The following is an 8,865-nucleotide window of genomic DNA, read 5'->3' on the forward strand; positions in this document are numbered from 1 at the left end:
TGGATCAAAATTACGGTGAATCAACAATGGATGGATAATAGTTATGAAGTATGAGAAGAGATTAGGCTGTCATTCTTAAGATGAATAGTAATGTGGAAGCATTAGAGGACATAGATTTATACGTGTGGGATATGCAATGAAAGTAACTTGGAATTTGGTAGCAGACCTCAGTAACAAGAAGTCGAGGTAAGAGTTATGGTACAGTATGACCTATGTAGATGCAGTAAAGTCATACGAATGGATAACCACGCCTATAAAATAAGATATAGCAATATTCGTAAGTTCGACAAAAAGCGAAGAACTTCAGGATTGGCTAAAAATAGGAGGAAAAAGGAGAGGAGACTCGCATAAGCACACTTACAAGGTCAGTATCGTAGAAGCTTCATGATGGGAGGTAGCAACAGTTATGAGATTGGAAGGAATTTGATCGCAACTCATGGCGTGGGAAAGAGGCCTAAAGGGGGGGAACACCCTGTCCTTTGGACTTATTCACAAAACAGTTGCCTAGATGGCAAGAGGACTGCTAAAGTATTCGCAAGAGCTATGGGATACGAGAACGATAAGCGCTTCAGTCAACATTCGAGGACGAATGTTCCAAAAGGGGGAATGGTGTTACACCCCATATTTTCCTACGTGAAAATACGCCATAAATAAAATAATGAGAGCCCGAAAGTGAGATGGCACGTCCTGCATTATTACAATATGGTGATGTCATGTTTTGTAGTATAAAGTTACCGTTGCACCCTGAAGTATTGTGCGTTAGAATTTCATTTTCAGTTAACCGATGTAAGACTCGGGGATGAGATCATCTTGACGTTAACGTACTTAGGATATTTATAGCAAGAAATAAATAAGTGTTATGAAGAATAAGAGGGCACATAGATTAAAAAAAATGAGTTTCGTTGAATGTAGTCAATTTGGAATAAAATACGGGTCGAGCGATAATACTCGATAATTACGAACTAGTACCATGCAAGATACCATATGACCATGATAGTATAATATATAAAGTATATATGAAGTATTTTAAAAATAAATAGAATTTTAAGTAATTTGTGGTAATTTTTAAATTATGCAGTTAATTGACTAATTACCGGGTAACGGGACATTACCCGGTTAACTAATAAGTGGTTAAAAATTTATATACCACCCCCCCACGTGGAAAAAAGCCACAATTTTTGAAGTGACTAAGTAGTCACTATTTCCAAATGACTAGTCTTGAAGATGACTAAGACTTGTGGCCAAAATCACATTCTGTATTTGGTTTCAAACCAAATACAATAGAAACATAATCAATTGTCCACTATTCAAAATCAGTAGAAACGTTTCCTTCAAATTCAAAACACCAAGATCTGCTTTAGGCTTAAAAGCCAAGGAAGATAAAGCAGAAACGTTCCACCTCAATCAAAAGCTTTATTATGAAGCAATTTCGTCCAAACATAACAAATTAAGCAAAATCTCGTTTAAGAATTTCAACAAAAGCAGATTTTTGGAGTTTTAAGGAATATTACACGAAGTTTTCCCTACTACAGGTATGTTAAGGCCCTCCCTTCTTTCTTTTGGCATGGTCCAAATTATACTGAAGAAATGAGCAAACACACAGTTTCTATAAATTACTCTATTCATAGAATTATTAGGGGTGTATATATTCTTGATTCCCCATGAAAATTATTATTATTTTCTGTTTATGGGTCTCAAAATAATACGCAGTTGGAAAAGTTTATCCGGAAGGAATATCGAGATTATTATGTATTTTTCATGCATTTCACTCATTTATACATGTGAATTGACTCATGACCAGATGGTATTATATACGCGTATATATGTACATATATGTATATGGGATATGGGAAAAGGTTACGACGTTATATACGCACCACCACCTGATCAGCTGGTATATGATTCTTATGTTGCCCACAGTGGCTGAAATATGATTCAAACGGCATTATATACGAGTATATATGTATGTATATGTATATGGGATATGGGAAGAGGTTATGGCGTTATATACGCACCACCATTTTGCCCATAGTGGCCGATATGATATGATGGGATGCCATCAGAGGCTAATGATGTTATAAGACATGTACGTATGCACAACATGACATTCATACACTTATGCATGACGCTAAAAGTATTTCATGATTTATAGAGTTATTCAGACTTACAAGTTGAATCAAGTACTCTATATTTCTTCCATGTCTATTATGTACTTATTTATATGCCTTACATACTCGGTACATTTTTTGTACTGACGTCCCTTTTGCTTGGGGACGCTGCATTTCATGCCCGCTGTTCCCGATAGACAGGTCGAGAGCCCTCCAAGTAGGCCATCAGCCCAGGGGAAGATGTTAGTGTGCTCCAATTGCTTCGGAGTTGCTTGTTTGGCTGGTATGATTTAAACGTGTATTGTTTGGTATGGCGGGACTCTGTCCCGACCTCTATGACATTCATGTACTCTTAGAGGCTTGTAGACATATGTAGTGTACGTGAAAGATTGTACTGCCTTGTCGGCCTATGTTTTGAGTTTATAAGTGATTATGTTGGCCTATTAGGCTCGTATGTCACGTGTATATGGTAATGTAATAAGAAAGATACGTTACATTAGTACTCAGTTGAGTAAGGTACTTGGTGCCCGTCACGGTCCATTGGTTTGGGTCCTGACATAATGAGTAATATATGATGACACATATGAAAAAGTTGAACCATGATCAAATAATACAGAGGTATCCCTGTGGCAAACTGAGATAATACCTATGACCACAACATCTGAAGTAATAGCATCTGTTCTGGCAAGTAGTGCATAGAAACTGGCATGACCGCTACCCGATCGGCCTCCCCCTCTAGGGCGACACCTAGCTTACTAACCTCCACCCCGAGCTGGCTGGGCGGGTGGGGAAGTAACTGCTGCTGAAGTCGATGACTGACTCCTCTGCTGAGGCGGACCCCTATGACAACGAGGACACTGCCTCCACATATGCCCAAAGTCCCCACACTAAAAACAACCCCCTAGTGCTGGTAACGGGAACTAGAGGGAACCCCTCGTACCGGGGTAACTGGTAGAAGATCCTGGAATGGAAGAGCCGTGAACTGATGGAGCACATGACGAACTCTAGGCTGGGAGGGTTCTAAGTGATGAATGGCCCTAATGAGAATTGTGAGAACCATGGCCCGATGATGCACCACGGTGAACTGGTTGAGCAGACAGAGCATGTCTGAATGGACGACCTCTACCGTGCTGAAACTGAACCCCATGAGGAGCACCACCAAAACTACCGGATCCACGAGGCCTCTTGGCCTCCCTCTCCACTCGCTCCTGCAGTGAATCGACTCTATGTCCCGAGCAATGACAACAACTTCCTCAAAAGAAGCACCAGACACCCTCTCTCTAGTCCTATGAATCTGCAGCTGATATGTGAGGCCATCAACGAACCTCCTGATCCTCACCCTATCTATGGGAACAAACCAAATAGCATGATGGGACAACTCAGAAAATCTCATCTCGTACTGCGTCATAGTAATATAGTCATGGTGCATCTACTTAAACTGTCTGTGCAGCTCTTCTCTACGAGATTGCGACACATACTTTTACAAAAAGAGAACGAAGAACTGCTGCCAGGTAATGGGCGCTGCACCAACAAGCATACGCCTCTCATAAGCCTCCCACCAAGTAAAGGCAGCTCCAGAGAACTGAAAGGTAGTGAATAAGACCCCACTAGTCTCCAGAATACCCGCTATACGGAGAATCCTCTAATACTTGCCCAAGAAACCCTGGGCATCCTCACCCTCTGTACCACTAAAAGTCAGAGGCTGAAGTCTACCAAACCTCTCAAATATTTGCTACTCATCATCAGGCATGACTGGAACTACATAGTCTTGAGCAGGTGTAACCAGTTGGGCAGGTGGTGCCCCCTATGTTTGATGTCCCTGAACAACTTGCTCGAGTGTACGGGCGGTGGGAGTTTGAGTGCCTTCTTAGGCCTGGGAAGTAGCTACTGTAGTAGTAACAGAGACCGCCTGAACAAGACTGGTGCACACTGTCAGAATCCGAGCTAAGGTCTCCTGAAGACTTGGATAACAATAGGCACAGTCGGTGCATGGGCTGGTCCCGCTGGGGCATCCACAACTGGGACCTGATCATGTACTAAGGCAATTGGTGGATCTGCAGGTGCCGCCCTAGCTGTTGTGCGGGCTACACTCTTACCCTACCACGGCCTCGATCGCGACTTCGGCCTCTCGCGGACCCTACTAGTGGTATCGGTGGCTGTCTGTCCTGACCGGTAGCGTGTGTCCTCGTCATCTGTGAGAGAATAGAATAACAAAAGTTTAGTTACTAGTATTAACAGATTCGCATGATAAGAATTAAAGAATGTGAAGTTTCCTAAGGGTTCTATAGCCTCTAAAAGATAAGTACAGATGTCTTCATACCCCTCCGCAAGGCTCTACTAAACCTGCTCATGACTCGTGAGACATATGTAACCTAGGCTCTGATACCAACTTGTCACGACCCAAAAACCAACCATGGCATGATGACGCCTATCATGGTACTAGGCAACCCAACACATTAACAAAACAACACAATATTTTCATTTTCAAGATAATTCCAAAGCTATTTAATATAAAACCATTATAAAGGAGTTCAACTCAAACAAAAGTGCAGAAAAGAAAGCCCGACATCGGGATGTCACTAGTCATGAGTATCTGCTACAATATTTTTGACAATTTCGAGACTAGCATAGTTTGGAAAATAACTAAATGCAACTAAAGGAAGATAAGAGGGAGAAGAGTAGGGCTACGATTGTCAGGTATCTACCTTGCTATCTCCGAGAAAATCTATAACTGGAATAGTCAACAACTGCTACCGTGCCCAGATAAGCTTGGGTTCTCACACAAGGTGCAGAGAGTAATGTGAGTACGCCAACTCAGTAAGTAACAATAGTAAATAAAGGTTGAGAAGTAGTGATGAGCAATAATGCATGTAAAGTTCATATCACAGAATCTTAGTAAAATATTGCATGCCTTTAAAACTATAGTTTGAATCAAATCAGCTTGTTTAAGTACTGTCACACCTCCTTTTTTCCTACACCCTCGGAAAAGGGTATAAGGGAGTTTTTTTCCAACTTAAAGTGACAATCGAAACGGGATTATTTATTTATTAAATTCAGAGTCGCCACTTGGGATAGTTCATGGTGTCCCAAGTCACCGGTTCCAATCCCGAATCGGGGAAAAGATTGACTCTATTTTATAGTCCGCGAACACAGAAATTCGAATAAGGAATTCTGTTACCTCGGGAGAAGGTGTTAGGCATTCCCGGGTTCCGTGGTTCTAGAACTATGCTCAACTGTTATAATTGGCCTATTATCTGATTTTAAGACATGTTTTAGCCTATGGTATATTTTAACTTATTAGCCGCTCTTATTTAATAATTTTTAGGGAAATTTCAACGTTATTTAAAACATGTCATGAACCACAACACATAAATGCACCCATTGTCCCCGATATATTTTATTTAACGTTGTTGGGATTTGGATTTGGGTCACATAAGTGCACACCCGAGTTTAAGAAAGTAATTTTTAAAATAGAGCGCCTAAAGGAACTACGCACTTTCGACTTTGTGAGGGCCATGGAAAATTCAACTAAATGGCACGCCTCGATTTCTAATAGTCATGCACATGTTTATTTTTTTTATTCTTATTAGGTCGAGCCCGATATCTAAAGCATGGAACAAATTAATTGCTAGTGGGCCTCGGTCTTTATCCGATCCCCACGACCCAGTATCCTCTAAGATAGTCCAAACAAACCTAAATAAAAATAAACATTCAGCCAATGAGCATTCAAATTGGATAACAAAGTTGCCAACTGAAATGAAGAACAATAAAGTAAAAATGAACCGAAGCCAACGGAAGAGCCGCTTAAAAATATCCCTCATCACCCCATTCTGACTTGCAAATTTGGATTCAATCCTTGGAGAATACTAATATTATGATTACGCTACTTACTTATTCCAACCCAAATCACATGGACCTCTCTTTCATTTTTATGCTTACTAAATGATTCCAATAAAGCGATAAGACAATATATTTACCAATAAATTGGCACACAATATCCCTTAAAACACCAAATAATTCTAAAATGCCTTTGAATTCAATTAACTGAAGTGCTACTTTAATACTAAATTAGGGAAACTTCACTTGCTTAAACTCAAATTGTGAATGAACTTGCAAACAAGGTAAGAAAATCACAACTAGAATATGCCCATTTTGTTAATATACTGTCCATAGCCTGTCTATTTAACATTATTACAACTAAAACAAAATAAGAAAATTATTGTTTCAAAATATCATAAAGGCAGACAAAAATGATGAGTTTAGAAGGAAAAAGTTTACTACAAACGATATCCCAAGAAAAGCAAGAAAGCTAAACTAAACTAAAAGATTGAGCTGAAAATTCTCACCAATATTATTGGTCTCAAATACTGAAGATTGGAACAGGAACGAACAAATTCCTCAATATAACAAAGCTGCCTTAATTTGCAGATTGGGATTAATAATGGAAGACTAATTATAGGTTGGTTTCAGATCACCGACAAAGCATGAAAATAACTAATACAACAATCCAAATATTCAAACTAAAACGTATTGAACAATTAAACCAAAGAAGTAGCAAATCAGAATACATCTTGAATCTTCATCATCTTAAAGCAACATGAACTAATGTTTTAAAACCTAAACAACTAGATACTAAATTAATCTCTCTTTAAACGGCCCTTGCGACACTTTTATCACTATAAGAAGATTAAGATAGAATAGTAGGAAAACAAACCTGTTGAGCAAAATCTTTCAATAATAACAGAAGCAATCAGCAAATACAAGCTTGGCTCCAAATCCAAACGAGAAAGCAAAACGTGATCGAACAGAGCCCACGAACCCGAATCGGAACCACGAACGACGACGAACCAACGACGACGATTTTGAACCGAATTCAAACTCAAGCCAACTCTATGGCTTCGTAATAGAACTTTAGAGGAAGAAATTAGATGTATTTTTGTATTTTTTGTTTTAAGTAAAATTAGGCCAGAAGAATATGATTTTCTCAATTTTTTATGTATCAAAAGTTGGAACCAAAATCAAAGGAGGAGGAAAAATAGAAATCCAAACCAAAACCCTAGTTCTTCCTTTCTTTTTTCTTAAGATCTCCTCTCAAATTCTATCCAGAAGCTCTCTCTCTCTCTCTCTCTCTTTTTTTTAGGCGAGGTCCACGACGGCGGCTGGCTAAACGAAGTTCCCGGCGATGGCTGCTATGTCTCTTTGTTAGCCATCCATCCGATCTTGTATTGTTGGAATGAAGAAGAAGGTGAAGTTTTGGAGGGGTGGGGTCGTTTGGTGGTCTCTTCGGTGAAGAAGACAATCGCCAAGGGGAGGGGTCTCGATGTGTTCAGCCGCGGATGTATATACTTAGGCTAGCTTTTTTTTTTTTGTCCCTTTTAGATTTTTTAAGCATTACTTTATAGGTAGAGTCTAGGTTTAGGTGTATTTTTGTGTATTTTGCCCATTATTCCCTAGGTCTTTTGTGTTAAGTCCTTAGGGTCTTTTTTTATTTGTTTTTTTTTCCAAAAAAGAGTCTAGAAGGGTCCCTAGGCTTAATGGACTAATCCGAATTGGGCCAAGAATTGGGCTCCAGAAACTCTTAAAATTGGGATCCAACACATTAATTGAATCATTTTAAAATAAGATAAAAATACTACACATTGCAAAAGCTAACATGAAACTATTATATTTTTTTTTGTATTTTCAAAATTATATAAAGATAAAAATAAGGTATTATTTATTATTATATTTTTTTAGAATTATGAAAGATACATACTAAAGTTTTTTTTTTGTAATTTTCCATTTTTATGATGAAAATAAAGTAAAGAAGTCAAAAATAGTTGAAATAGCTATATTAGGTCTAAATTAAACATTTACGTGCTAAAATATGAAAAATCTTGGGGTGGGTCAAAAATCACATGTCTACAAATACAGTTCCAGTAAAATCTATTTGAAAACATCTTTCAACCATTTTTGAATTAAAACTAAATCTCATTATCTAGTAGGGTCCAGAGAACTTAAAAACTAAATCTCATTATCCAGGAGGGTCCTGAGAACTTGTAAAATTAAATCTCATTATCCGGGAGGGTCTTGAAAATTTTAAATTAAATCTCATTATCCAGGAGGGTCCTGAAAATTTAAAAACTAAATCCCATTATCTAGGAGGGTCCTGAAAACTTAAAAACTAAATCTCATTATCCAGGAGAGTCCTGAGAATTTTAAAACTAAATCCCATTATCCAGGAAAGTACTGAGAACTTTTAAAATTAAATCTCATTATCTAGGAGGGTCCTGAGAACTTTTAAAATTAAATCTCATTATCCAGGAGGGTCCTAAAAACTTAAAAACTAAATCTCATTATCTAGGAGGGTCCTGAAAACTATTAAGATTAAATCTCATTATCAAGGAGGGTCCAGAAAATTTTAAATTAAATCTCATTATCCAGGAGGGTCCTGAAAATTTAAAACTTAATCCCATTATATAGGAGGGTCCTGAGAATTTAAAAACTAAATCCTATTATTCAGGAGGGTCATGAAAACTTAAAAAACTAAATCCCATTATCCAGGAGGGTCCTAAGAATTTAAAAACTAAATTCCATTATCCAGGAGGGTCCTGAATATTTTCAATTAAATCCCATTATCCAGGAGGGTCCTAAGAACTTTTAAGATTAAATCCCATTATCCAGGAGGGTCCTGAAAACTTTTAAAATTAAATCCCATTATCCAGGAGGGTCCTGAAAATTTTAAATTAAATCCCATTATATAGGAGGGTCCTGAGAA

General features: G+C 38.2%; 1 long non-coding RNA gene across 1 annotated transcript; it reads right to left on the bottom strand.

The window, feature by feature from the left end:
- Positions 1-2,538: 2,538 nt before the first annotated feature.
- LOC104240054 (uncharacterized) lies at positions 2,539-7,437 on the bottom strand. Its single transcript, XR_714291.2, has 2 exons — positions 6,823-7,437; positions 2,539-4,300 (listed from the first exon to the last, which is right to left on the bottom strand). It is a non-coding gene; the product is annotated as an uncharacterized lncRNA (long non-coding RNA).
- Positions 7,438-8,865: the final 1,428 nt, after the last annotated feature.

This window comes from Nicotiana sylvestris, chromosome 3, assembly GCF_000393655.2.
Source record: "Nicotiana sylvestris chromosome 3, ASM39365v2, whole genome shotgun sequence".
Lineage (NCBI taxonomy): Eukaryota > Viridiplantae > Streptophyta > Magnoliopsida > Solanales > Solanaceae > Nicotiana > Nicotiana sylvestris.